Here is a 27,894-nt window from a genome sequence, read left to right as displayed (position 1 = left end):
TTATAAATACTCTTTCTCATAAAAAATGAATGTGAATTTTTATCTAGTCTCAGGAAGCTTTCTGTGGCTTGTAGTCTTCAGACCTGGGTTATTAAGGTAATTAAGATGCTTGAGTCTGTCATCAATTGGGTGAAATTCTATGTACGCAGATCTGCTTTGGAAATATTTAGGAAATACTTCTTAAACTGAAAAACACCAAAAAGCCGCTGTTGTAAGTTGCTGTGTGCAACAAGCAAGAAGCTTGTTCTAGGAGAAAGATCAGTGTGTACAGGACAAGATTTGTTCATGCAAGTAATAGCTTTTTTCAGACCAACTGGCATAGCCAGAAAAGTAGATTAATTTTTTGGTTAAACAGTTACTTGTTTGGTTCTGAAGCAGCAACTACTGCTATTTGCAACTTGAGAACAACTGCTTAGAGCTTAGATGGGGATGTATCAGTGAGACAAGCTCAGATTGAAAAAGTGGAAATGGGAATGGATGGGGTATTGTGGGGGAAAGAATGAGGGCTGAGAGCTGTTAAGTTCAGGGAAGTTCCTCGGGCTTGCTGGTTTTAATTGCTTAATGATTTTTCACATAACAGAAAATCCTGTGTGGAAAGAATCTTCCCAGAAGCACTTGTCCTACATTTCAAGCACCCCAAACCACAAAAGTCATCATTAGAAATGTAATTCTCTGTGGTCCAAAACACGGGATGAGTTTAAATCCTGCCTGAGCAAGAAACGTTCAGATGTGATGATGCCCATCCACTACTCCAGGAATGAACACCCCCTGCCATCAAACCACCAGCATCTCTGGTCGTATATCAGCAGTTCCAGGACTGTAACATACTTCATCCTGTGCATGGCTGCTTTGTTGCTGGTAGCTTTGTTGCTGAAAACTACCACTCAGGTCTTTATAGACCACAACACTGTCAGTGATGTAGTTTCTCAGAAGACAGAATCTTTGAGTCCTGATCCTTAAGGGAAGCTACAGAACTTGCTCCACAAAAGTGGGCATGGGAACTAGGTTTCCTAACTCTGCCCACCACCCAAAACTATGACTCAGTAGAGATGCTGGTCTGACAGTAAATTATAATTGCCTTCTTCCATCGCCCTGCTTACCTCTCTCAGAATCAACAGACTGTAAGGTAATTGTCTCTCCTTTTTGCATAGCTAATAAATGCCACCTCTTTCTCCCATCCTTAACATCCTCTGCATCATTAACATCATTAATGTCCTCTCCATTCTACAGCTACCATCTGCCTTTCAGAGCTTGCTTAATTAATCAATAGCTTAGTAAATATTAAACAATTGTTCTTTACTGAGAGCTGCAGCTGGTGTTGGCTGAAATTTTGTCTGGTTATTCCACCTGTATGTCTTGGTCTAATAAAAGATACTACTTCTTCATACAACTCTAGTATTGCATGTCCCATCCACAGGAGACTATCACAGTGTCTGCCTTGTTCTTCTGATGGTTCCTTAGGTATCCACCGTGGGTGACAGTGGGAGAGAGGAGGCTGGACTGGATGTCACATTTGCTTGGGTCAGTACGACGGTAATCATGTTCTTACACAAACAAGTAGTGTCTTTCTTAAAGCACAGGCCTTCTTCTTTCCCATTCCCATGAAAATACAATCTTCCGTTCTAAGAGAAATCAGAATTTGGGCATTAAAAGCATACTTTAAAATCATATCTTCAAAATAATGTGCTGCTGTTACTTGTTACAGTAGCCAATAGAGAAAATTAGGACTCTGGAAGGTGGGAAAAGTACCGAGTTTTGTCCTCTTACATTGTTTATATCCCAGTAGAATCCTAAATATGCTTTTGTACTCCGGGTGCTGTTTTGTATTGTTTTTATGGGGGGTGGGTATGGCACAAATCTTTTGCAAAAAATAAAAAATGAAACTGCCTAAATTTAGAATTTTTTAAAGAAAGCAAAAGGTAGTTGCAGTATTTTCTTGTTTTCCTTTTAAGTCAATGGCAGGAGTAGGATAGAATGAATGCTTCCTTTCCACAGCATTTAAGGAAAACTTGTTCTATACAGGAAATAATTCAGCTTTATCTCACATGCCTGTTACATACAGAGAATGCAATATAAGCACAAACTACATTTGTAGTAAGGCTAGTGACTACCCAAAGGAATAAAATCTAAACACAGATGATAAGCATAGATGTATGTTTGTCCACCAAATGAAATAAGAAGTTATGCTCAGATAATTAGCTCTTTAGCTGGTTCAAGATTTTGTTATTTAAATGTCAAACAATGGGTTGAATGTACAATCATAATACAGTATGGTAAGTTACAAGCTGAATTATTTTTAGCTCACGTTGAACAAGAATCTTGGCTGATAAGAATGATTAATGGTTGGGGGCGCATTAGTTCTGTGTGGAAAGAAAGGATTTTTGATAGCTCTAGTAGGGTTCAAGTATGTAATCTGTGATCGGCAGCGACGTATATTACATTTCTGAAACCTCTCAGAGTGACCTAGAGGGTTCCAGATGAGAGAGTACATGTCCACAGTTCAGGTGGGTCTCATTTCAGCATCTCTCTCTTCAAAGAGGGCAGTGTATGTCACATTAAGTCCTCATGATGCACCGACAAGGAGGCTTGCTGGAGAATCACTATGAAGAGTGCAAAGGAGTGAAATGGAGAGCTGATTACAGTGCTGTACATCTCAGGTTGTAAGATTAAAACCCCCTTACATTGCCTCATTAAAGCTACCATATATTTCTGGTGATAAAATCCTTAATACAGGGAATACAAACTCCTTAAACTTAGTTGTTTGACCCTAGTCATTGACACACAGATCTACAGACCTAAATTCTGGAGAGAAGTTATCTGGACAAGGCTCTCAAGCAGCTTTTACAGTGGCACGGTAAGATATTTTTCACTTTGCAACATGACAATGACATAACCATCTGCCCCAGGGCCACGGCCCATAGAATCTCATGGATTTAGTCTTACCAGAAGAGGAAAATCCTTACAATGTAAAATCCTACCTTGGACATCAACTATTTCTTGGACTTCTAGAAGACTCTTGGAAGTATGCCTGTGCTGACAAAAATAACAAACACATGCAGTGATTGGCAAAGAAAATCACTAGGAGCTGAACAGGAACCCTAGGTGATGGTGCTGTCAGCAGCCAGAATACTTACTGCAGCAAAGGGTCTCAGCTGTACAGCCAAGTGCTCAGAAAGTCATCTTGGTGTGGAATCAGTTGTTACTAACAGGCATTTGACAAGACACCAAGTAATTCTCTTACCATCAGGTGGCTCAGATCATCTTGTCCTCAAATTCATCCCAGATGCCATCTTTCTATGTGCCTTTTATTAATTGGCTGTATTAGTCTGTGACTGTCAACTTAGGTTAAAATTGTACTTTTATTTGTATTTGGGGGTTGTGGGAATAAGAGAAATAGAGTGGAAATGCTGCTTTAGCCACTGAAGTCAGTGGTAATTTACTCCTGCCTGCTGTGTGACACCTATTGTAACCCAAACTCCTAGCATGTAGCATGGGCTAGGCATGAAGAGCAATCCTTGACTAGCACTCGTGTAAGTTGGCCCCCCATCACAGTGATTTTATATGCTTTAAAGAGGCACGAGGAGAAACGGTATGTGCAGTCAAAGCGGTCTACAAAGAGTCTCTTCCTCCCAATACCCACAGCATTTTTCCCTTAATGCTGTTTATTCAAGATAGATTGAGTATGTGGAAATTTGATTTGGGTTTCTTTTCTCTTCAGAAGAAATGTAGATGATCCCTTGCAAATTGAAGCCGTATGTTGCCTGCCTTCCCTGACATGTTCTGCGCTGGGGTGAGAGGCGCAGGGGCTGCAGCCCGGCTGCTGCTGCCAAAAGTTTTCCGGAGAACAAGAAAATGTCGCAACTCTTAAAAGGGCAATTGCAGATCACAGCTCTTCTTGTGCAGAGAGAATGTGAAAATTTTTATTCTCTCTTTATTTCCCTTTCTTGGGTGAGTTCTTCTACAGTTACATACAGTGCCTGAAAACACAGACTCTCTTGTTCTTCAGGGAGGCTGATTTAAGGGCCTAAGCAGCAATCCTTACTCCCAGGAGTAGACCTGCTGATTTCATGGTTGCAAGGGAAGTGAGTAGAGCTTCACAAGGCTGTGATGCAAGGAGAAATTATATTATGAGCTTTTACTTCTTGTCTCACACTGCTTATGCCATGCTTTAAGTATTCTTTTCCATGAAATTACGCCCTGTTTCACTGATGTAAATGAGATTCAGATCATATTTTCTGTGTTAGTATTTCAGGATACACAAATTGAAAAGGTATGTGTGTGAGGTGGGGGGGATGGAGCGGAGGAAAGTTGTTTTTCCGTGTCCTTTAGGTATGCATGCATTTTCCATGAATGTTATTGAGAGAGTGAGCAGGATGAGATCAGAGCAGGGAGTAATTTGCAGTCTGCATCTGCCTTTCTCCATGGAATGTGGCTTGGTACATATTAAAGGACAATCTCAACTTTCACTTTAGAAAAAAATCTTTGGGGCTTTTGCTTTTCTTTGGAAAGATAGCTTTAAATATTTAACCAGTGTAAACAGAGGCAAACTGCCCAGCAAGCCTGAAAGGAATGCACCACTAGGATCTGCTTGTAAGCACTTCTCCCCTAAAAACATTCTTCTTCATATAGGAGGGGCCAGCTGTATTTTGAAGTAAATTGTTTTCAGAAACTTCAAGCTGGTTGTGTGGAAGGAATTGTCGTAAGGATAGACAGGATTAGTGTTGCAGACATTTCCCCAATTCTACAGCTGATTTTTCTAGTTAGCATTTCCCCTACTCTCTGAGCCTGACTGCACAGCGACTGCTCGACACTGCAGCACCTCTTAGGAGTGTATCTGATGTCTCACGTGGGCCTCAGACAAACCATCCTTGGCCTGATCCCACAGTCTTCAAGGAGGAGGAAAAGAACCACTTTGGAAAAAATTTTGAAGTTCACAGTAGTGAACGTTACCTTAGGATGATGAAGTTTCATTCCCTGTTGTCACAGGTGGTCATTCTGTACAGCTCACATACACAATGACAACATACAGCCCAACTGCAAAGCGTTCAAGCCTCTCTTCTCCTCGTATCCCTGTCAGAACATGAAGCTATTGGACATTGGTGTGCATCTGGACTCTTTGCCTCTGGATTTCATGACACGTCTGTTTTCCTTAGTGACTAACAAGATTGTGTAGTTTTTACTGGATTTGGATTTATCTGTGGAAAGCCACACATTTACCGTCTGCAGGGATAGTTATTGTAATTCTGTGTAGTTTCATGTGGTATTGCTGACATTAAGAAAACTATCACAGAGTTCCCAGCACTGAAGACCAGCAGGAGAAACCACATCATCTCAGTGACCCAGGTTTTCTGTTCCCTTCAGCTGGCTGTATGTTGAATACAGAGTCTATCAAGGTTTTCTTCCTTATCTCAAAGTATCACACAGGACTGGTCCAGGTCATGTCAGGGATGGCTGGTCTCAGCAGCCACAGCCCCATGACAGCTGCATACCTCTGCAGTAACACCCTCAGCTTCAAGTCTGCCAGGCAGGAATCAGGAGGCACAGCTAATGGAACAGCTGGCTATCTAAATCTGTAACATCCAGAAAATTCTGGCATGCTTATGTACTTCTGTGTTTTCAGAGAAAAATGCCACTTTTTCCCACTTGGACTCTCAGTGGTAGTCACACCACTGGAAGCAAGGTCCAGTCACACCCTTGGAAAGTAAGGGAAATTCCACCTACACATAGTCTACGAGCAAAGTGAGGGAGACAGGGCTTCTTGTTAACTCTTCAATTTTGGAAGGTCAGTAACTAATGAGGAAGGATATATAAAAATATGAACACTGAATAGAAAGTGATGGGAATGGAAAGGAAAGGTTGTTTACCTTTGGGCTCTTATGCCGTGTTATCAATTAATGTTGCAATCATTAAAATTCAGGAAGCACTTTGCTAATGTGATTCTTTTGGACAGTGTCTGTTGCTCTGCCATGTATCATAGCTGGAAAGACAGAAAAAGTATTTCTGCAAAGCCATTGAGTTTTTATGTTTCTATTTATATGCTCTTTTACAATTCATAGAATCATAGAATCATTAAGGTTGGAAGGGACCTTAAAGATCATCAAGTTCCAGCCCCCCTGCCACGAGCAGGGAACCCTACCATGAGCAGGGAACCCTGCCACCAGACCAGGTTGCACAGATCCTTGTCCAACCTGGCCTTAAAAACCTCCAGGGATGGGGCACCAACAACCTTCCTGGGCAACCTTCCAGTTCCTCACCACCCTTATAGTGAAGAATTTCTTCCTAATATCTAACCTAAATCTCCCCTCTCTCAGTTTAGAATCATTACCCCTTGTCCTATCACTATCTTCTCTGATACAGCTTCTTTGGATACAACATGACTTCTTAAAAATGCAGGCTCTGATTTAAATATTTGCTTAAAAGTCTGTGCTAAAGTGCATACATACATATATATCCTTCCAAGGACTTATGTGATGGCAGTTAAGAGTTGGGGGTCTGGTCCTACTTTTGACTGACAAGGGCTAGCAGCAGCTCATCCTAACCTTTGTCTGCACTGCTGCCACAGCAAGCAAAAGGATTTACCAAACTGTTTTGGGAGGCACTTTTCCCTCCTTTTTACAAATGATGAATTTGTGGCTTCCAGGTTGCATGATCCAAAGATTTCATCGTTGGAGTTGATCTGCAGTAGAAGTTAGGCTGCCATGAAACCACAGCCTTGACTCCACATCTCTGGGATACGCCAGTCAGCATTGTTTGATCCATTAAAAAACTGTGAGGGAACTGTGTTCCCCCATAATGTGTTAAATAGCACCAGACTTCAAGATGCTTCAAACTATAGAAAGCGTAATTCTGAGACAATGTTGCTCTCAGAGTGCCAAGGACAGGGTATATCTCAAACCTAATGGGTTTTGCCATGTCTGCTATGCCACTTCTATTTTTTTTTTTTTTTTTTTTTTTTTTTTTTTTTTTTTTTTTTTTTCCCTTCCTTTGAAATGCACAGCACTGGGGATATGGGGCTTAAAGGCTTGTCTTATTTGGGAAAAAAAGTGCCAATATTAAACTAACCCCCTGTGTAGACACTCTTATTTCAGTTTAGAAGTGCCTTTCATGGAATTAGCAAGTTGATTTCTTGCTGACATAAGTTTAATCAATACAAGGCACTCAGCCTGATACAAATTTATCTCCATGATGGGGTTGCACCAATTTCTCTACATGTCTTTGAAAAACCATTTTGTTAAATCAGTTGTTTCTTCAAATTGGCAAGTCCACACTCATTGAAGATCTGCAGTTCAACATTGTGGCCAGATGAAAAATAAATTGCTTCAGTAAAATGTAAAGAACTCTTTGCCATCATACAGTGCCACCCATTAGAACTCCGAAAGCTGCAAATATCAATAAAATTAGAGCAGCTTTGTATCTGTGTTCTTAATCCTCATTTTCTAAATGCAGGAACTTTAATGTGGAGATATGACGTGTTTCCAAGGTCAAAAAAAAAAAAGCATGTGGTAAAGCCGGAGAAGAAATGTAGAGACATGGTTTCAGTGCTGCAGGCTGGGGGAAGAGTGGCTGGAGAGCAGCCCAGCAGAGAGGGACCTGGGACTGGTCCCTGACAACTGGTTAAACATGAGCCAGCAGTGTGCCCAGGTGACCTGGAAGGCCAATGGCATCCTGGCTTGTATCAGGAATAGTGTGGCCAGTAGGAGTAGGGATGTGATTCTCCCCCTGTACTCAGCACTGGTGAGGCCTTGAGTACTGTGTACAGTTCTGGGCCCTTCACTTCAAGAAAGATATTGAGGTGCTGGAGCAGGTCCAGAGGAGAGCAACAAAGCTGGTGAAGGGACTAGAGGGAAAGTCTTAGGAGGAGAGGCTGAGGGAGCTGGGGTGGTTTAGCCTGGGGAAGAGGAGACTCAGGGGGGACCTCATCACTCTCTACAACTACCTGAAGGGAGGTTGTAGTCAGGTGGGGGCTGGGCTCTTCTTCAAGGCAACTAGTGACAGGACAAGATGGCACAGCCTGAAGCTGCACCACGAGGTTTAGATTGGATATTAGGAAGCACTTCCTCATGGAAAGGGTGATCAGACATTGGAATAGACTGCCCAGGGAAGTGGTGGAGTCACCATGGTCTAGCCGATTGGTGGTGTTAGGTCATAGGTTGGACTCAATGATCTCAAAGGTCTTTTCCAGCCTCAGTAATTCTGTGATTCTGTGAATATCTCTAGTTCCAGCCTCTTTCATGGACCTTACATGTAAAAAGTGCTGGTGCCTGTGCTTTCTGGTAATTGGCCCTTTAAAAATCAGATTGCCAGAGCTGGACAGATGTATGCCAGAATAAATAGTCTGTAATCTCTCATATGAGTTTTGTAAACACAAGACCTTTGAATGAAGATCTGCCTTTGTAATAGTATCACCACCTTAGTAAATATTTCTAGTGGTATGCTCCTTTAGCTATAAATATAGGTATTCTAATCTCAAATTTTGAGGCAAAAAAAGATATTCTACCATTTGTTATGGCTACACCAAGTATATTTTTTCCAAGGATAAACATTTCAAATACTGTTTTGCGAGCAGAACTTTTTAGACAAGGGAGACGACCACAATGACAGTATTGATGCAGTACTATCATCCCTTTCTGGAAAAAATGGTTGTGGTCCAAACAACCACTCTGTCTGCTCTATATTAAAGCAAGTTTATTAGGTTGAAGCCCTCTAAGTGATGGCTCTGGTCAAAAAACAAAACCATACATTAGCTCTGCTGGAAAAAAGATTCCTGTGTCAGGTCTGATGAGCTTGCATTGATCTCAGATCAGGCTGAGGTTCAGATGGAGTGAGTAATGCTATGGTATGGCTGATTGAAAGGTAACAGCATGTATAATAAACTGCAGCTGGTGTTTTCACCATGGTGTGCCTGCTCACTCTGTTGTTGAGTGATGCCACTAAAAGTTACTGAAACTTGAAACACAGTGAAAACATTTCTAAAGCCTGAAAAACACCTTCCATCCTTTTTCATGCATCTCATCTTTATACCTTGAATTCTATTATCTGGAATTCAGTTACACCAATGACTTCTGAAATGTGTGGATACTTACAAAATGTTAAGCTACAAAGAACTTAGCTGTGCAGTTCTAATACTGTCTACAATTAAGGCAATTAAAAAGGGAAGCTTGAGGCAGAAGCACTTTAATAATATTTGCAGACCTATCAAAAGTCTTTCTGTGCCCCTATTCCCAAAGTACCTGGGTGCCTCAGCACCTCAAAATCTCAAATGTTTTTGTTCTGAAAGATAAAAATACTGCTCTATCTTTGTTTTGGAGGGGAAAATCTTAGGTAGAAAGAGATTAAAATGACCTGTTCAAAGTCAGGTAGGAAGTCTGTGATAGAAAAGAGAATTTAATCTAAAGCTGGCACACACATTTCTTTTTCCTGAGGCCTATTTTTCCTCCCTGGGAAGCTTTGGGCTGTGAGTCACAATTGTTTTAAGCCCCCTGAGGGAGATGGTCCCACACTTCCCCTCCAGGCCCTTTCTCCCACCCCTGCTGTGTGAGCAGCACCGCAGGGCAGTGGGGAGGAGCAGCGCGGTGCTCTGCCCCAGCTGAAAGTTTACAGCAAAACCCACTACATTTCCAGTTTTTTCAGTTCCCTTCTCCAGCTCTTGGCATGGCTGCAGGGGTGCTAGTATCAGCAGAGAAAGGCAAGGCATGAGCTGAATGATGGAAGAGGAGAGGGTCTCTCCTGTTGGCCACAGCCTCAGCTTTGGTACACGTCAAGCAATCACAAAGCTGCAGCTTGGACTGCATCTTCACAAAGCAAATTTAATAATTAGTTTTTCTGACTTTAAATAAAAATTCTAAACACAACTGGCTGAACTGCTGAGGTGGCAAATACAGGAAGAAATCCCTCTTATTTTATTTCTTCCAGTACTGCAAAGGGATGTACCAGGCTGAGGGACCTGGGAGGAAAAAAAGACCTTGAGTCACCTTAGTGCTGATTCAGTCCTCTGAAAAAAAGGGCAACAGGACTAGAGGCTACCCTTAATCACCTCTCCCCTGCCATGTATAGCAGGACTCTTTACAATGGATTTATTTAAACTCACAGTATTGCTATTACCTTAAACTCTGTTCTTTCATAATAGCATACAAGCTTCTTAATATATATTCTTTTATTTTAAAAGCAATCAGTATGACAGATGAACATTCTGACTAAGCATGTTTATATCATCTATTTACTTAATTGCTTCGTCACCAGTTTCCTCTCCCTACCTCCCTTATATGCTCTAATAAATGTCTCCCTCAGCATGCTGTTGTCAATAGCAATTCAAGTACTCATCAGGCCATGTAAGCAGCACACACATTATCAGTTAATAGGAAGGGAAACCCCAAGGACAGTGGTGCACAGCAGACTTGCCATCTCTGCCAGTCTGGGCTGGAGACCACTGTTTTTGAAGGGGCCATACTCCTCTGTTGCTGTGAGGGGATAGCTGCCTGCTGCTGAGAAACTCTGGACTGGGCATATGGAATTAATTTATAAGCCAGATAAGCTGTGATACGTCTACTGTGAGTGGATGTCCCAGTGCCTCTACTCACTCTGTAGAGGAGGTCTCTTCATGAGAGAAGAAGGAGCCTTTGGTCAAGATTAAATGGTGCAAGAAATGTCACAAACTCTGTCACTTTTTTGGTGCCGATAGGAGGTAGAGAGTCCTGCTTCTCAACAAGCCTAACCAATGAAGTTGACACCGTGCCATGGACAGAGAGGTGTTTGTGATAGAGCACATCCTCCAGGAATAAGTTAAAAAAGAGCTCAATTAAAGAAATTTTATGAGAGGCAGGTGGCCAGAGATAATGATCACCAACATGAAAAATCTGCTGTAGGCTAAGATTGTCATCCTCATGATTCAAATCTAAACTACATTTTTAACTATTCAGAGTGACTATTGGGCAAGAAACTTAGATATGGAATTGCTTAATTACAAGCAACGTTGAAAAAGACATTTTACCTTTGCTGATTACTGTCTTGGGTGACTTAATTTCTCTGTTGGGTGATTATTTTTCTCAAGCCAACCAGAGAAGATTTGGCTGGGATTTGAAGTGGATGTTTCCTGGGTACATACCCTCTAATAGGTAATCAAATCTTTTGTTTCCTCTTGTATATATAAAGCAGTACTTTGGCTGCAGCTGACTGCACATGAAAATGAATTTTCCTTGAGCATGTACTTTACCTTTAAAAAGATCATATCCCACTTTTATCCATTTTTCTTGAGCTAAACAGTCCAAGAGAAACAGATCAACTTTAAGAAACAAGAAGACAAACCATAGGGAGGGTTCTTCACTATGGAGCTTGTGATAAAAGCCTTTTGGCTGAAGTCATGGACATGACATGTAAGATCACCAAAATATTCTGTAGAAGTATCTACCAGCCTAATCAACAAATTCTCCCTGCACGTAGATAGTAATTATTTCACTACTCTTGGTTTTTCTTTAAGAAATCTCTCTCTCTCTTTTCTTAAAGCAGTAAAGAACCAAGGAACTTTTAATCTCATACTTACTCTAACAGATTTTGACCCAAGTAACATAATCTGCACTTATATTTTATCAAGATAAATTCCAGACATAATTATTTTTTGCAGACCCAAGTCTTGGCCTGTATTTCTCACAAGTGGATAATCACCCAATAAAAATAAACAAAAATGTCACCCTTCCAAATTCATGGCTGACATTGTTCATATCTGACATTGCTCAGAGTCCCCTTTCACATTCTCAGGAGACAGCCACGTCTTTCTCACTGCTGCTCCCTGGCCCATTTTGTACAGCCTATGGAGCATCTGCCTCTGAACTTGTCATGCAGAGCCTTCTCGTGTTGCTTTAGGCTAAAGACAAAGAAATTGGGTGTGTATTTTAGGAGATTCCCATTTAGTAGCCAGACATCTATCCTATCTTATAACAAGAGAGTCTTTATAATATAGACTGGCAGTGCTGCTTGATTACAGTTTATTTCCATGCCATGCTGGATGAGGTAGATAGATTAGGAGTTGAAGGTTAAAGCCTCTGAGGAGTAGAGAAATGTTTCCTGCAGGTACTTGGTTTATAATTGCCCAGGATAGATCTTCATTATTGGAGTTTGTTGTCATCATAAAGTTCCCAAGAAAAACTATTTTTTGTCCTGGCATCTATCCACTGACAGTGGATGCCCACAGCCATAGCCATGAGTATGCTCCCACTTCTGCACTCTGATCTGAACTGCTTTTGCTCCTGCCCTGGGGCACTCCTGGGCTGGCAAAGAAAGCAGTAGGGCACAGGCAGCACCCCAGGTGATAAAATGTCCCGTTTCCATTCTGCTCTATGTAAAATGTTAAAAGCTTTGATGTCCAAAGGCATATGCACTCCAGCAGAGAAAACTTCACATCTCATCCTCTCCCTAGCCAAGAGTAGATCTTTTCTGTTATCTCACAAGCTGCCTGACAATACAAAGCATATAACATTTGGAGTTATCACCATATCAGATCATGAACCAGCTTTCCTAAATGTTGTTATTAAAGCAATTCTTAAGTGAGATAAAAATTGGTAGTTTAATAACTCTCTATAGAAGGATGCTTGGTATACCCGACATAAGGCTCAATGCAATTAATTTGACTAAACAATTCAGAAGAAATTATCATATTAATGTGAAAAGTATAATGGAGGAATTATCACATGAATGCTCTAATTGCCTACATTCTAGAACACATAAGGGTATTAGGGAGTTGGCAGACACCAGAATCCATCATTTCCACTATCGTGTGTTTTTGCAATAGAAAGTAGAATTAAGCAGGAACATTCTTTGCTATTTAATTAAAGGAATGTACAGTTTTACAGAGAATAGACAGTAAAAATAGATAGTAAAACAGAAATCACAGTGCTGTTCACATGCTCATAGCCAAGAAACTGCAACCATTTCCTGCAGGGAATATACTGTGGTACTTGATCTCCTTGGTACTGGGGCCACTCCTCAAATTCATGCAGCAATGGATCTGCTCCTGCCCAGGAAATAGGCAGTGTTTGAACTGACCTGGGGAGAAGATGCCTGGTTCTGACCAGGCACAGCACTACCATGAGACTGAGCTTGCTGGAGTTTCTCCCCAGTTTGGTTCAGAAAGCCTGGTGTTGGATATGGCAGTTTGGAAGGGTAGTAAAAGAAATCAAGAAGAATTAGTAAAAATACAATGATATCTGAAAAGCTCTTGCAGTGGGGATCTGTCTGGAGTTGGATGCCCAGGATTGCAGACAGAGGTGCTTTGGTTTTTGTGTGTGACCACAGCATGAGTATGGAGTCGCAGCCTGTGGGATGCAGAAGTTTTTACAGTTTCATACTCCTGTTTCCTTTGCACTTGTGACAAGCTAAGAATGAGCAATTGCCACAGATTAGCAGCTGCTATGCCCTAGTAACTGATCTGGGCACACAGTTTCTCCATCCAAATTCAGTTAAGGTCAGATCCATTGGGAGATAGTATTACAAGTGTTTTGCTAGCTGTGTACTTCCAGCAACATGCTGACTCGCTTTTGGGAATTCTGGTGGCAGGAGAGAAGCAGTGGTGGTAGCAAGCTCCAATCCAAACATCTGCTAAGCTATGGAGATCCATGGAGCAGACCTCATGGCCTGTGTTGGCCTTCAGGCTTCATACAACTGCCTGCTGCAATCAAGGATTTTAAGTCTGGCTGGATAACAATTTACGTTAGTGCACATGGAATGGTTTTCAAAAGTTGTATCCTTATGTCCCATGAAGATGGAAACTTGATTTGGGAGTCATCTTTGAAGAAATCAGACCTAAAAAAAAAAAAAAAAAAAGCATAAAGATGGACATACTAGTCATGAATACAAATGTGATAAGCTGGGACTTGGTCCAATAATCCTGATCATGTATTTTTTTAATAGAGTACAAAAAATACTGGCATCACCAACTTGAAAGCCCTTACAGTTATGCTGTTTGATCTATTGGTTCTACTTCATCTTTGCAGAAGTAAAGCAAGAAAATCAGCAAAGCAGTCAGAAGTGGGATAGCTGGAGGAAGAGACAGTGTGATGGCCAAGCTGTTGCACATTGCCAGTACAAGCACCAGCAAAGCAGCTAAAACCCAGATGTACCGGAACACAAGGAGGCAGCAGGTAAGTAGCTAAAGGCAAAACCTCTACCAGCTTTAAGGAAAGGAATATCCTGCTGATAAAGGTAATTACAAAAGTTTAGCCTTAGTCACTGGTGGGAAAAATCACCCTGAACAGATTAAAGCCAACTTCAGAATTCACAGTAGATACAAGCTGTATTGATCAAACAATCACTCTTGAGAACTGGTGGGAGTTAGGAATAAGGTGGGTTTAAAGCTGTTTGAGGAAAAAAAATGACTTGGTTTGAGTGGATACAATATACATGTGGGTATCATGTGGAGTTTCAGATAAGTGTAATTATAAAAGGTGTGTGTTGAGACTTCTGTAGTGCAGTAAGAAACAGTAGAAAAATCAAGCTATTTGGAATAGTCAGAGTTTTATTTAGGAGTAAGGAATTAGGCTCAGTTTTCATTCTGAAGCTGAATGTTGCTGTTAGATGGCTTGGGGGGCTTGAAAGATCTACAGAAAGCTGTTCAGTAAATGTAAATGATACAGCACCACTGGCAAATATGTCTGATTTAAGAAAGTCTTATTTGCCACCTTGGAAAGCTGCTTTTGTGGACTTGAACTTAAAACTAGTTCCAAGAAGGTGAAATGGCTGCATCTTGGAAAAGGATGAGTACGTACTGTGCTGACATGTAACATAAGGGAAGTTACAGAGAAGTCTCATCCCACATGTAGTTATATCCACATCAGCATCAGTCAGCTCAGCATCAGTTCAGTAAAGATGAATTAAAACAGTCATGTGCTTTAGTCACAAACGCTGCACAGTAGCTGATGTGGTTATGGATCAAGGATAATACATCATGTGTTTTTTTTTCAAATGTATTATTGCTTCGTGAATTGGAAGGACACTCTAGAACAGCCAGAGAAGAAAAGGATCATTTACCTATTTTGGATGATAATTAAAATGCCTAAGTCTTCTAAAGCCCTAAAATTAAGTTGGCTGACTGTAGAAACAGTCAGAAATAACCATCACCATTCAAAACTTGTAGAAACCTCACAAATTCAGAAGTTTTGCCAAACTAAGAGGTCAATGTAGATTCACTATCCTACATATTGAGTACACAGGCACATACAACACACAAATTTGCACAGTAAGAAGAGAGAACATACAAATCAAATGCACAGAAACTGCAGAAATATGATGTGCTTGCCAAGACTCAGACACAGGTCTTCACAGGAGTCTGCTTGTAAGCCAATTCATAATTGAATAATTGAAACAACATCTAATAGAAATTAAATATATACAATAAAATGTGTGTGTGTATTCACCTTTTTAACAAGAGTATTGATATAAAGGTGCGATATTGAGATTGTCTAGGAAAGCACTGTCCTAGAAATGTGTTCAAGGGATTTGTGTTCAAAGGATTTAGAAAATAAACTCCCTTTCTGTGGAGCCCTGCCCCTTGGGATTTGGCATAAGAGAGAAAAGAGAATTTCTAAGAAATACCAGGTTTTCTTTGCTGGTGTATTTTTTACTTTGTTCTGAATGGAAACAACTTGAGCTCAAAAGGTAAATTTCATTGACTGTAGATTTTATTAAGTGTGAGCTTAGCACAGAAAGCAAAAGAAAGCAAATGATAATATGACTGCATTTTACAACCCCTTTCTTCTTCTTTTGACAAGCACTTAACAGAAGTCTATTCAGTAAAAGCTGCCAATTCTTATTTTTACCGTATGTGCAGATCGAGAATGTCAGAGGAAATGTGTATGGCAAATTAGGGTGAACTCTGTGGCCTGAATGTTAAATGAGAGGGCAAATTATGCAGGATTTGTCTACTATTTCATTGCTCTCGTTTGTGATTTCTTTGGGCAGGGCACCTTTATAAGACTGTCCTGAAGATATTATCATAATGAAATGTTTTGCATAATGGAAAACACAGTCACCTCAGATCTTCTTTTGCATGACAAACCCTTGATTAGAAAAATAATAGGATGGAAATGGAATTTGTATTTACACAGGCAGGCATCAGAGCCAGGGAGAATGGAAGCTGACCTCAATACACTGGAGAACTGAAACAGGCAGATGCAAACCCTCTCTCTTTACAGTAAATTTAGCCTAGAAATAGACTGGGAAACAAGTGGGAGTAATTTAAAGGTCTTCCTCTGGTGAAAAGTTCCTTATTCAAGAGAAAAGTATCTGTGATATACAAAAGATATCACACATTTTCAAATTATTCATAGCTTTTTTTTTATACTGGAAGAGCCACATTACACCACTGTGAAAAGAAGAATGTTTTGATATTGGAAAAAATGGTAAATGTCTTAAATTTGTATTACACATCTGATTCAACTTTGGCAACTTAATAGTCTTTAGGTCCATTGATGTGCAGTTAGAAAACAGAGAATAACTGTGCTGGCCTGAATCAGCATAGCCAACCATTTACATAATTGGGAGCTGGATGATTATTTTCAGAATGGAATACAGACATGCTCTCTTACTCATCTGAATTCACACTCACATCTGAATATGCATGCATAGGATTGTTGCTGATGTGCATGTGTTGCCAGACACACGAACCAACTGGATTTATTTAATTGTTCGGTATTGACAAGAATGTTTATTTTGCAAACAGAAACGAATAAATAAATTTTCTAAAGCATACTATCATTTGGAAGACCCTGTACCTTCAGGAACCTGTAAAATCACAGGTAGATTTTACTAACTGTTGCTTTCTTATTAATGTAAGTATGTAACGTGCAACTGTGCGACTGGACTTAATGCATGTTCAACTTGGAAGAAAAAAACCCAACATAATTTTATTGCTGTCAGTGATCCTGAGAGCACAAAACAGTGTTGTTCTCTGCCAAGATCATATTGCACACAGGTCTGACCTTGATTTTGGTTGATAAGGTTTCCAACTCAGCTGGTTTACAGGAGAAAAACCTAATACAACTACTTAAAATGCCTGGCTTAAAATATGCTATCAGTGATGGGAAGATAATATGATAGTGGAAATTATACATGGTGGGAGAGTGCAAGTACTAATTACAAATGTGCTTATGCTTATTTCTGTGGTTGTCCTGAACTAAAGTGCATTGGCCAGTCTTGATACTTGATATAGCCTGGGAAAAGAATTGGTCTATTGCTCTGAGCCATCTCATCTCAGTCTGATAAGGATAACATCTGAGCCTGCCTTTGGTTTTCTGATAGCCATTTCCTGTCTGCCTCCCTCACTGTGATTTGTTGAGACCATCTTAGTCTGATCCAAAGGCTCTGAACACCCAGAACTGCCATCACAAGCAGCAAGGGTGGGTGTATCCAGCATCTCTCAGGATCAAGCTTATCATTTTTTGCTGTAAATATCTGTATGGCTAGAGTTACATGTGTCAGCTTTGAGATAATGTCATGATTTCATTGTGGTCAAAGATCTTAAAAAAGCAAAGTATGGCTGATCTCTGCACAGTGTCTGTTCACGTTATTATCTTAACAGTAAACTCACAGCTGATTGCAGTTTGGCCCTTATCAGTTTTTCCTTCTAGCACTGAATAAAATAATTTCAGCTTGCTCAGGAACAGATGCATCTCAAGTAAGACACAGCTCTACAGAGAGGTGACAGATAATACTAAACTTTATTTTAATATAAAGAATTACACGAAAGTGGCCACAAAAATTAATATACATATCTGAACAATATCTAGTGAAATCCAGGATTTCAGCTTTTAAGTGCCTGAATAAGCAGATTTAATACCTGGGATTAGTGCAGCAAATTGCTCTACCTGGCTTCAAGTGAGCTGTAAATAGATTGGTTGATTAGAAGACTAAATAGATAGCACAATTTAGTGATTGTACATAACATGCCTAAAAGGATTCCCTACCTGAACAGCAGTATAGCTACTTTCTTTGAGGAATACTTTGCAATGTATTACAGAACTAATCTCCCCTCTTCTTCCATAGCAAGAGCATGCCAGCCAGCTAACCCCCTACTAGCAATCTGAACCTAGGAGCACAACCATCCATGTTCCCAAATGCTGCTTAATTCAACTTCTAAAGTGCTAGCAGTAAATCCTGCACTGAGATTGCAGACTTTGTGTATGTATTTGTTTCCCCATTCTGCTTTCCATTAATCGATTACTGTCTCAAAGCTGCACTTAATCCATTGTGACAATAGTTTCATTTGGAAAAAAAAAAAAAAAGGTGGCTGTAAAAATTGTTCTGAAGTAAGAATCTCAGTTCTGATAGAGTCTGCTCAGTCCATGCTCAGAAGCATCTTTGAGCATGTCCCCAGATTACTCCCATAAACCAAAACAAAGCCAAACTCTGTAATGATTCCACTTGCAAATGTAGCAGCTGTTTTTTCTATTCTCCCCACTTCCAGTAAGATGATCCTGGATGCCTTTTAGCCATCTCCAATTTTGGTGTCTCCTCTCTCTGACCCAGTGAGAAATACAAACAAAAAAATCCCGTAAGGAAGGGCAGAAGTTGTATGAGCTGTTACATGGTTATTGTTACTAGGGAAACCACTTCCTTAGTATTCATGTGTTCAGCAGATCTGTCTGGCTGTGTCTCCAGGTCCCAGGCAATGTCATTAAATGAATGGTAACCAGGAAAATAAACTCAAACCAGCACAAAATACACTACAAGTGTCCATGACACTTCAAATCTCATTTTGGTAAATCAACCCTAAGCAGAAATATCTTCCCATAATATGCTTTTGCAAAAAGTGTGTGTTTGGAAGGGGAGTCACTCTTTTAATGTGCTATACTCTGTTCCTGTTTTCTTTAACATGCGTTCAAGATCTGCAAAAGCAATCAGTACTAATATGCTAGAGTTAAAATCCTAAATGCAAACACTTACAGTTTTGGCTGCTGATCCTAGCTCCAATTTCACAAGCAGTATCCTCATCCAAATTAAGGATAGACAGAACTAGTACTTTGAAAACCAGACTGTGGTGGTGGGACCGATCTCTAACAACAGACACTGCATACTCCTGCTTTATGGGACAGGTTGTTTGTTTGTTTTTTAAGATGCAGCTTGTTTCTGAGTTCAGTCACAAAGGCTGTGACTTAACAAAACAATTGGTAGAAACATCCCAAGCAGCAGCAATGCCTCCTAATGTTCCCTGTACCCTTCCTTGCTTAAAAAAGCATCTGCTTTCCCAGATTCAATCACAGAAAACAGGGCTTGAAGGGCTCTCAAGAAATCAGCTGTGCTAAGCAGGTTGTAATATATCTTGTTTATACACAGGTGCTCACCAGTTCCTTAATCTCATCCTCAATAGGAATTCCACAGCTGATAAACTGATTTTGCCTCTTGTCCATCTTGCTGAAAATCCCAGCTGAGTGATAAAGCCCAAAGAAGGTTACACACACTGTCCCTGAGCACTGCTAGCTCTGGGCTGTCAGTGCCACTGCTGGTCTTCTTGCAAAAGCAGACCAGTGTTACTGCTCTCCCCACTGGAGTCCAGGAACACTGTAGGGTTGCTTATTTACCAGAGGTCCAGGGCTGATACTTAAGACACTTACCATTCCTCAGGTTCTCAATAATCCCAAGCCCAGCCAGAACCAGCTATCTCAGCAGGCTTGCTCTTACTTTAGAGCAGAATGAATCACAGTGGGGAGACACAGTGTACAGCATAACTCAGTATTTCAAAGTTGCTGCTGGAGAAGGACTTTTCTGACCTGACTTTTCAGAAGGCAACATACATGCAAGGGAGAGGCAGAGTTACAGGCAATATCACAAGAAGGATAGTGGTGCGTGTGTTTTGAACGGAACAAAGGGGGGGAAAGCAGTGGAGAATGAAGAGAAAATATCTTCTGCTAGTAACCCTGTAATAATGAAGCCCAGGTGATCAACAACTATTTGGGCCTTGCTGAAGCAGTGGGCTTGCTGAAACAGGGTAATGCAAAACAACCTACAAATTGAGATAAAAGCTAACACAGCAGCTGGATAAAGAGGAAGATCCTTTTGACTCCATGGAAGTCATTATGACAGAGACACATGTGAGTATTTAAAAACACAGGGCTTGCTTCCATTTTTCCACTGTTACTTATATAGCTTGGGCCTAACTATAGCAAACACATTCTTGCTATATAATGGATAGAGTGAAACAGAGAACCAGGCCTGTGAGATATAGAAATATTCCTGCCATGAAGACCTGCAACACAGGATGACAGGCATATCAAGATACAGAATCAGAGTTCAAATACAGAAGTCAGCTCATTTTTGTCCCACTATGTTTCTGTCTTTGCATGATTGCCAGCCTGATCCCCTGTCTACAATGTGATATGGGTTTGTCCAATCTACAGTATGACCATATAAAACAGACAATTAAAGACCACTTGGAAGAGAATTTGACAATTAGAAATATCCAGCACAAAACAACAGAAAGAATCTGCTCATTAAGTATATACAGTGATGGCACTAAATTAAGAGGCACATGTGCTACAGGCTGGAAAAGAAGGGAACTAGAGGTCATACACACAGACAGAAGCTGTTGGAGGAAGGCAACTGAAGAACACAGAAAACCCCTCACTGATGTCCCAAATTAAAGATGATCTAATAAATATGAAGAACAGTTGAAGGTTTCTTTTAAGAGCACAGCACTACATTGCATGGGAAGCAGCTTCTACCCTTCTGGATGTAACGGACAAGGAGGAGATAGTGTTCAAGCCAAGCAGTGTCTTCCCTCAGGACTTTGGCACTGAGGGACAGGCATGCTCTGGTCAGTTTGCTGTGGCTCCTTCTAGCCATTTCACCCAGGTGACTATCTCATGGGGCAGTAAAACAGCATTCACCGTCCCCTGACAGGCCCTCACCTCCAGCTCAGGATGTACTTTAGCTGGACACTGTTGAGAGCTAGGAGACTACTTAGAGGAGGTAGTGCTATGGGGGCTTGCTTTATTCACACACAATTCCTCGGGCATTGGCTGCCAGGTATGGGGGTTGGAGGACTGGCAGATTTGATACTGGGCTGGAGGACTTTTGTCCTGAGATTAAGGCCGTTTTGATGAGGTAGGATACAGCCATGACACACACTAAGCCCTGGTGCTGCCAAGACCCACAGCATAGACACGGGCTTGGTCTCTCAAGAGCCCTGTGCAGTAGCAACTGAGTTCTTGGGGACATTCACAGGAGCTGAGCTGCCTCGCTGCAGGTCTCCATGGGCCAGCATAAAGAAGCTGCCACTTTGCTTTCAGGGGAACCTACAGCCAGAGAGGAACAGCTAACAACAGATGGTGACAAAAGGAGGGCCCATGTGTGGTGTTTCAGACAAAGAGGCAGCATCAGGAGTGAGGCAGAAAACCTGCTCATTTGTCAGATGAGGAGTGCAGACAGCAGAGCTGGAAACACCTCCTGTGGTTCCCTGAGGCTGTAGCTGTTGGAAGAGGGCAGGGGCCGAATCACTCGCCTCTCTTGTGCTTTGAGATGTGTGGTCTCTAGCAAGTTGGAAAAGGAGACAGACCCCCCTCCAGCTGAGTTCACACTTTTCAGCGGGAGCTTTAATAAGAAGCTGGTTGGCAGGAGAGAAGAGGAAGGGGAGCCACAGGGCAGCCCAGATTTACATGTAAAAATCATCCAGCAAGACATGACATCTCAGTGGGGGTGGAGAGTGCCAGGGTGCAAACAAAGAGTGCAGTTTCATTGCTTCATGGCTGAAAATGTGCCCAAGGTCTGTACCCACAAGCCCTACATTTTGAAGATGAAGACCTGCCTCTGGCCCAATGCAGTGCACACCAGCTAAGTCAAATAATGGATATTGATAGTTGTGGGCTGCTGCTCAATCACAGGACGGCTTGCCTGTGACAGGCCATGAGGGAAGTCAGTGCTGATGATAGTGTTTTCAGCCAGGAGCTGCCTAGAAATCAAATCTGCCAAAAAGACATACAGACTCTCCAAGTGAAAACAAAGCAAAGTGGCTGCAGCTTTTAGCAATACTGCTGATAGTTCAATCTGTACATTTTCCACAGACTATAGACCAGGCAAAACATCTGCTAGGGTAGAATATATACACGCAACTGTTGTTTAATGAAGATTTGGGAAGGAGAAAGCTGAAGACATATTTCTTGAGCGCCTCAGGTGTTTATCATGGAAACCAGTTTGCTGGAAAAGTCGATGGAGCCAAAAAGCTAGCACATCTGCCTGTCCCTGTGGAGGATGCTGCAGCTCAGCGACGGAGCAGTTATCTTAGATGCTCCCAAAGCAGGACACAAGGAGGGTGAAATAACAGCAGAGCTCAAACTAGAGATGAGTGCAGAGTGTGTAAGGAATCAGTCACAGAAAAATGCAAACGTAATGTCAAGTCAAATTTAGTCAACAGTTTCACCTGAAATAAAATGTGGAAGGGATTATTTTGGTGTGTTTGCAGTAGGTTTTTGCTTTGCCTTTTCAAGCAAGACTTAAAAGCTGCCTTGGAAACAATTTCTGAGACAACAGAAAATGGGAAAAGAGCATCCTTATGCCATAACAACTAAATTTTGTGAAATTAGAGGCAAATATCTACTCCTTTTTCTAACTGATTTAAAGCTAGGCCTCCTACCACTTTCATAGTGATACTGATTCTGATGGGACACCTTCAGTTTTTCCCCTTTGAACCTGCTTCAAAGCAGAGACTGGAAAATTCCAATGAGTATCCTAGACACCAGACCTTACCATAGTCCTCACCTGTTTTCTTACCCAGTGAATGTTCATGAGTTATACGAGGCTGGACACTTCAGCATTCAAGAGAGACTCCTCTGTGTCCTCTATAGTTGCCACAATGAATTTTCTTCATCTCAAGTACTATTGCCTTCACGTGGTCAGGAGCTCCACATCTCGCAGAAAACAGGGAGCAGGACTGAGCTGGTGGCAGAGCAGAAACATGAGGCTGTGCTCACCACCACAGCTTCTGCTGTTTTCCCTGTCCCACTCAACAGCATATAAATTGCCCAGCAGCTGTTGATCCAGCAGACCTGCTTTCTCGGGCAACATCCATCGCATGAGTTTCATTGGATCTGCCTATGAAGCACAGTTTGGGCAGCCAGCCTTTCAGCCTGGCAGTTAGGATATTCTTCTGAGATGAGAACCTGGAGATTAGTGAGCACTTGAAGTTTCCCACCTACAGAGTGAAAGTTTGCACTGCTGGATGCAAAAGGGGATCTCCCCTCCTCAGTTTTGTGAATATTGCTCCAGTCACCCTGCATGAGTTTCTTTTCACATTTCTTTCATGTTCTTTATTAATGTCCCAAATCAGTATGAAACACCTTATTCAACCTGAAAAAAAAGCCTTCCCTATCTGCCATACAGTCTGAAACCTTCTGGTTTCATGTTAATTATTTTTTATTATTATTATTTTTGCATTGCCAGCATAGCTTTCCTCCAAAGAGGACCAGTAATTCATGCAGCTCGAGTTAAAATAAAATAACTATTGCTTGTCTTTTTCTTATAACATTATCCTGGTTGCTCAACTCTCTAGTTCAAAAACGGCTGTCCAGCAGTGGTGTGCTTTCTCTATGCTCTTTAGAAAGTTATCAAAGAAACCTTCTGCACAGTAAGCACTGCACCTTTACTGCCTAAAAACCAAGTTCTGATCCCACTGAATTAAGTTCCCATTTCAGTAGGATCAGAATTGGCCAAACCAAAAGAATTTAATCGGTCTCAGACTCCCATGATGTCTAGTTGGGAGATGGAGGGTAACAGCATGTTAGGCCATGCAGCATCTTTCCACCCAAAGGGAGAATTCGGGGAACTGAGCAGATCAGTGTGTGGCCACAGAAGGAGGGACCCTGCAGACCTGCCTGTTTTCTTCCTTACACCAGATGAAATCAGTCTTCACCATTTGTCACCAGGTAGAATAGCATCTAGCCCACTGATGCTTTAAACTTTCCCTGAAAGTCTGTAAGTGATGAGATGCCATGTTTGCAAGATCCCACATCCTAGATGACTGGAGCTGAGCTCAGACATGGGTGTCTTTGTAGCAGGATTCTCAAAGATGAACATCACACTGAGTCTGCCATTGCAAAAGTTTCTTGGTGGGAGCAGAAAGTAATTCTGGACCATGTGAAAAACAACTTCTTTTTCAATTTAAAATACAGCAAGACATGCATAATCATCTCATTCCCCCAAGTGTTACCCACATAATCAAAGCCACTAAGGACTTTGTGGCATGGAGGAATACAGTGCTCTCTTCCTTTATGAATGGAGCACAGAGGACTGAGTAAGCACGATTACCATGGGTAAATGGAGCAAACTGCTTTTAAAGAGAAAATAAACAGATTACAACCTCTCTGTAGCAAAATGAGGGTACCCAGACCTTCCTATTTTCAGTCATCATTCACCTTTATACTTAAGAGCAGTATTAGACTAAAAAACATCTAATTTCTCTTCAGGTGATGTCATATGCTCCTTGGTACAACTGAGCTATTGCCTCATTCTTTTGTTTGAGATGTTCGATTCATGTGCTAACAATGCCTCTTAAGGCAGGTAATTCAGACCACACTCAGGATGTGCAAAATGGCACTCCAGTTCCCACAGACAAAAGTCAGTACATTTTAAATCCCAGAGCCCCTAAACTTATTTTGTGAAAATTGCACTCACCAGAAGGGGGGTGAGATCTGTTTACATGCATTTCCTGCATCAGTTTAGAATTCAAATATTTTTTTTAGAACAGTGGGAATGCTGATTAGAGACAAATGACAACAGAAAGCAAAGGTTGCAACCAATTTTGAGTCCAAACAAAATTAATTGTGCATTTCCTCATTTTTGCCTCAATTCAGTGAGCCATGCCCTACTTCACTGTCTTTTGCATTAAAGTTTTCTTAGAGGAACAATGAACAGAAGTAGATATATTTTTATTAAATAATGTCCTTCTGCAGATGGCTTTTTTTTCCATGTGTACTGAGGCTACGATAGATAGCATTAATTGCTGCAACAAAACCAGATTTTAAGCATAACAGCAGTTGATTTTTCCAAGACTGCAATTGGGACCTTTATGCTATTGGAAATTAGGATTCCAGTCTTTCCAGTATGATGCAGTTTCTGTCCTTAGAAGATCTTGAGTTGCTGTGCTATTGCAAATGGTGTAATACTGGGCATAGGAAAGAGGTTGGCTTCCTCTTTCTGAACGGTGCTGCTCTGACAATCGCATCAGAAATACATATTATCTGTATTCATAGTAGGAAAAAAATCCAACCAACCCTGTTCACATAAAGGTAAAAAAAAGAGTACTGTGAAGCAATGGTACCAGTAACATCTGCAAATATGTTATAACAGGACAGAATCTAGATGTATTCACCGATAAACCATGTAGCCATTGCAACCTCTTTTATAATTAACAAATCATAAGGCTATAAACTGTGACTTCCTGCTTGCATAAACCATCCACATTCACAGAACGGGATCTAGCCTCAAGCTCCAATTGATGTTTAAACTGAAGCGTCATCTTAGCAAGTCATCCCAGATAAAGCCCTAATGCAAAAAAACATTCATTTACTTTAGGATTGCCAGGATTCCAATTGATTTCAAACTGGATTAAAACCAGACCTCTCCTGCATGAGTGGCAAGATGATCTATTAAGTAATTACTTTTCTTAGAAAGAAAAGATCTTAGCTGTCGTGCCTATTGTCTCTTCAAGCCAATGAAGCTTGTCCTCCTCTTTTGATAAGTTTCACTGCTAATGATGTTTGGTTATTCCTTCTTTCGTGGGGAAATGCTTTCTAGAAATGCTTCATTCCAAACTAAAAGAAAAGCCAGTAACAGGTTTGTGGAGTTGAGATACTGTGCAAAAAATGTGAAATATTGAAATACTTGGGGGTATTTTTGCCAGGTTCATGACATGAGCTCATGGTGTCTTGAAACGAGAGTATCGTGCCAATTCCTGGCATCTGCACTGCCCCACAGCTGCACACATTGGAGGATCCCAGCATTGGCTCCCAGCTCTATGGCCAAGAGGCAAGAGTGCCTGAGGCCTCCAGCCCCACAGTCATTCAGATGGAAACCATTCACTGAGCTGAGAAACCTGAGCTTTTTGGCAACCCACAGGTGAAGGAAATTAATTGAAAGGTAAATCTTTCCCTCCTGATAAATCTGTGGTTTTCAAAGCTGCTGAATAACCTTGCATTGTTCAGAAAAACTTCCAAAGCTCTAATTAAACAGTCCCAAATTAAGTTAAGAAAAGCAATTTAATTGAAAGAAGGTGTGGGAAGGTCTGGAAGATTTAGGAAAGTGCTGAGAGACACCTAAAAAAAAAAATGTGTGTGCTGCTACAACACTGATTTCTCTGTTGGGACAATGTAGTACTGGGAGGCATGTCAGAAAAACAACCAGTGTGGATTTCTTCATTTTTCCCCTGCATTGCATCCTGGAGCTAGGAGTGTTGCAGGCTGATCCTTCATCTGTTAATCACTTACTTAGGTGACTACTACCAGAGAACAAAGGAGATCATGTGTGGGGAAAATAAAATAGGTAGCAACTGAGGACCACATGAGAAGAGAGACTAAACAGCACCTTTTCTTTCTCTCTTAATAGTAAATGTCCAAGTTAAAAAAAAAATAAAAAGTCCACCTAAGGCCATCTCTCTAACTCAGGCCCAAAAGATATCTTTAAAAGAACTTGGTTGCAATTTTTTTGTTCTCTGTACGAAGAAATTAATAAAATATCAGGATCTGCGGCAAGTGTGAGTTTGATACCGTGTTTTACAGATGGCATGAAGTCCAATTCCATCTTCAGGCATTCATACAACAGCAGAAACCCCCATTACTGCACCAGCTGCTGCACGGATGTACCCAAGGGCAAACCGGGGACCTAAGACAATACAGTACACAGGAATGACAGCGTTGCACATCACCTCCTGGGTCGCAGGCAAGTGCCTTCAAATGTGTGGAAACCCTGGCAGGTAAGAGTATCTGGAAGGATGTGAGAAAGGGAAGGGGCTGGGGAGTCCCTGCAGGATCAGCAGGGAGGACGGGCTGTACTCGCAGGTCAGGATGCCACAGACACGCCAAGGGGAAGAGGCTGCCGTGAGGGGAGCGAGGGCCTGGCCACACTGTCCAGTGCCAGTCCCCAGGCATGGCTGAGGGAAAGGGGACCCCATTCACGGCAGCATTTTGGAAAACATTAATGAAATGTCAGTGGGAAGCTCGACCTGTCCTAAATCCCTGAGTTTCGTAGGCAAGGCAGCTGCACCGCACCAAGGCCAGCAGCAGGCTGCACCCTGACTAACTCGGGATTAATGCTCCTCCTCTCGCCAGAGCCTGATTCAGTGCTCCTGTCCCTCGGCCCATGGCACCGCCTGCCCCGCGGGGAGCCTGCCCGCCGCGCCTCGGGCGGGAGCAGCGCTGTGTGCTTGTGCAAAATGGGGCATCTGAGGTGGTGTTCAGCAGGGCCAGCGAGTGTAAATGTCCTCCTTGTTCGTTCCTGGCACATTCTTCTACCACAGAGGTCCCTGCAGTCAAAATATGTTGCTGTCCAGTGAGCTCAGCAGCCTGGGTCGCAGGTGTGGGAATTCACCGGGCTCCGTGTTTCGAAGGGCACTGCGGGTTTGTTGCCATGAAGTCACCGTATACCTGGCACAGTCCTGTCAGGAGGAGGGGATGAGAGAATACCGCTTTCTACCCATTTATGCCACTGACACAGCACTGAGAAGGAGCAGCCTAGAGTCTTGATGGCAGGGGGCAAAACTGCTTTAGCTCCAGCATATCATCAAGCCTCCAGGAAGAGACCAGTGTCATTTTGCCAGTCCCAGTTCCTTTCTTTCCCTGGTTAGGGTCAAGTCTCCTCCAGCCCACCTGGCACTGCTGCCAAACTGGGGTCTGTCACAGGCCTCCTCTCCCGAAAAACCAGGAGTTG

General features: G+C 41.7%; 1 protein-coding gene and 1 long non-coding RNA gene across 2 annotated transcripts in view; one reads left to right on the top strand and one right to left on the bottom strand.

Moving 5' to 3' along the window:
- The first annotated feature begins 112 nt into the window (after positions 1-112).
- Positions 113-26,935, top strand: LOC127381648 (uncharacterized). The gene is made up of 4 exons (XR_007888773.1): positions 113-1,126; positions 1,462-1,521; positions 13,983-14,129; positions 26,748-26,935. It is a non-coding gene; the product is annotated as an uncharacterized LOC127381648 (long non-coding RNA).
- The window catches only part of CDK14 (cyclin dependent kinase 14), a 338,936-nt gene continuing 324,811 nt past the window's right edge, over positions 13,770-27,894 (bottom strand). The window contains exon 15 of the mRNA XM_051612199.1: positions 13,770-13,791. The gene's annotated coding sequence lies outside the window, so the exon portion shown is untranslated. The remainder of the gene's footprint in view (positions 13,792-27,894) is intronic.

The sequence above is a fragment of the Apus apus genome, chromosome 2 (assembly GCF_020740795.1).
Source record: "Apus apus isolate bApuApu2 chromosome 2, bApuApu2.pri.cur, whole genome shotgun sequence".
Classification (NCBI taxonomy): Eukaryota; Metazoa; Chordata; class Aves; order Apodiformes; family Apodidae; genus Apus; species Apus apus.
This window is presented reverse-complemented; position numbering and strand designations above follow the sequence as displayed.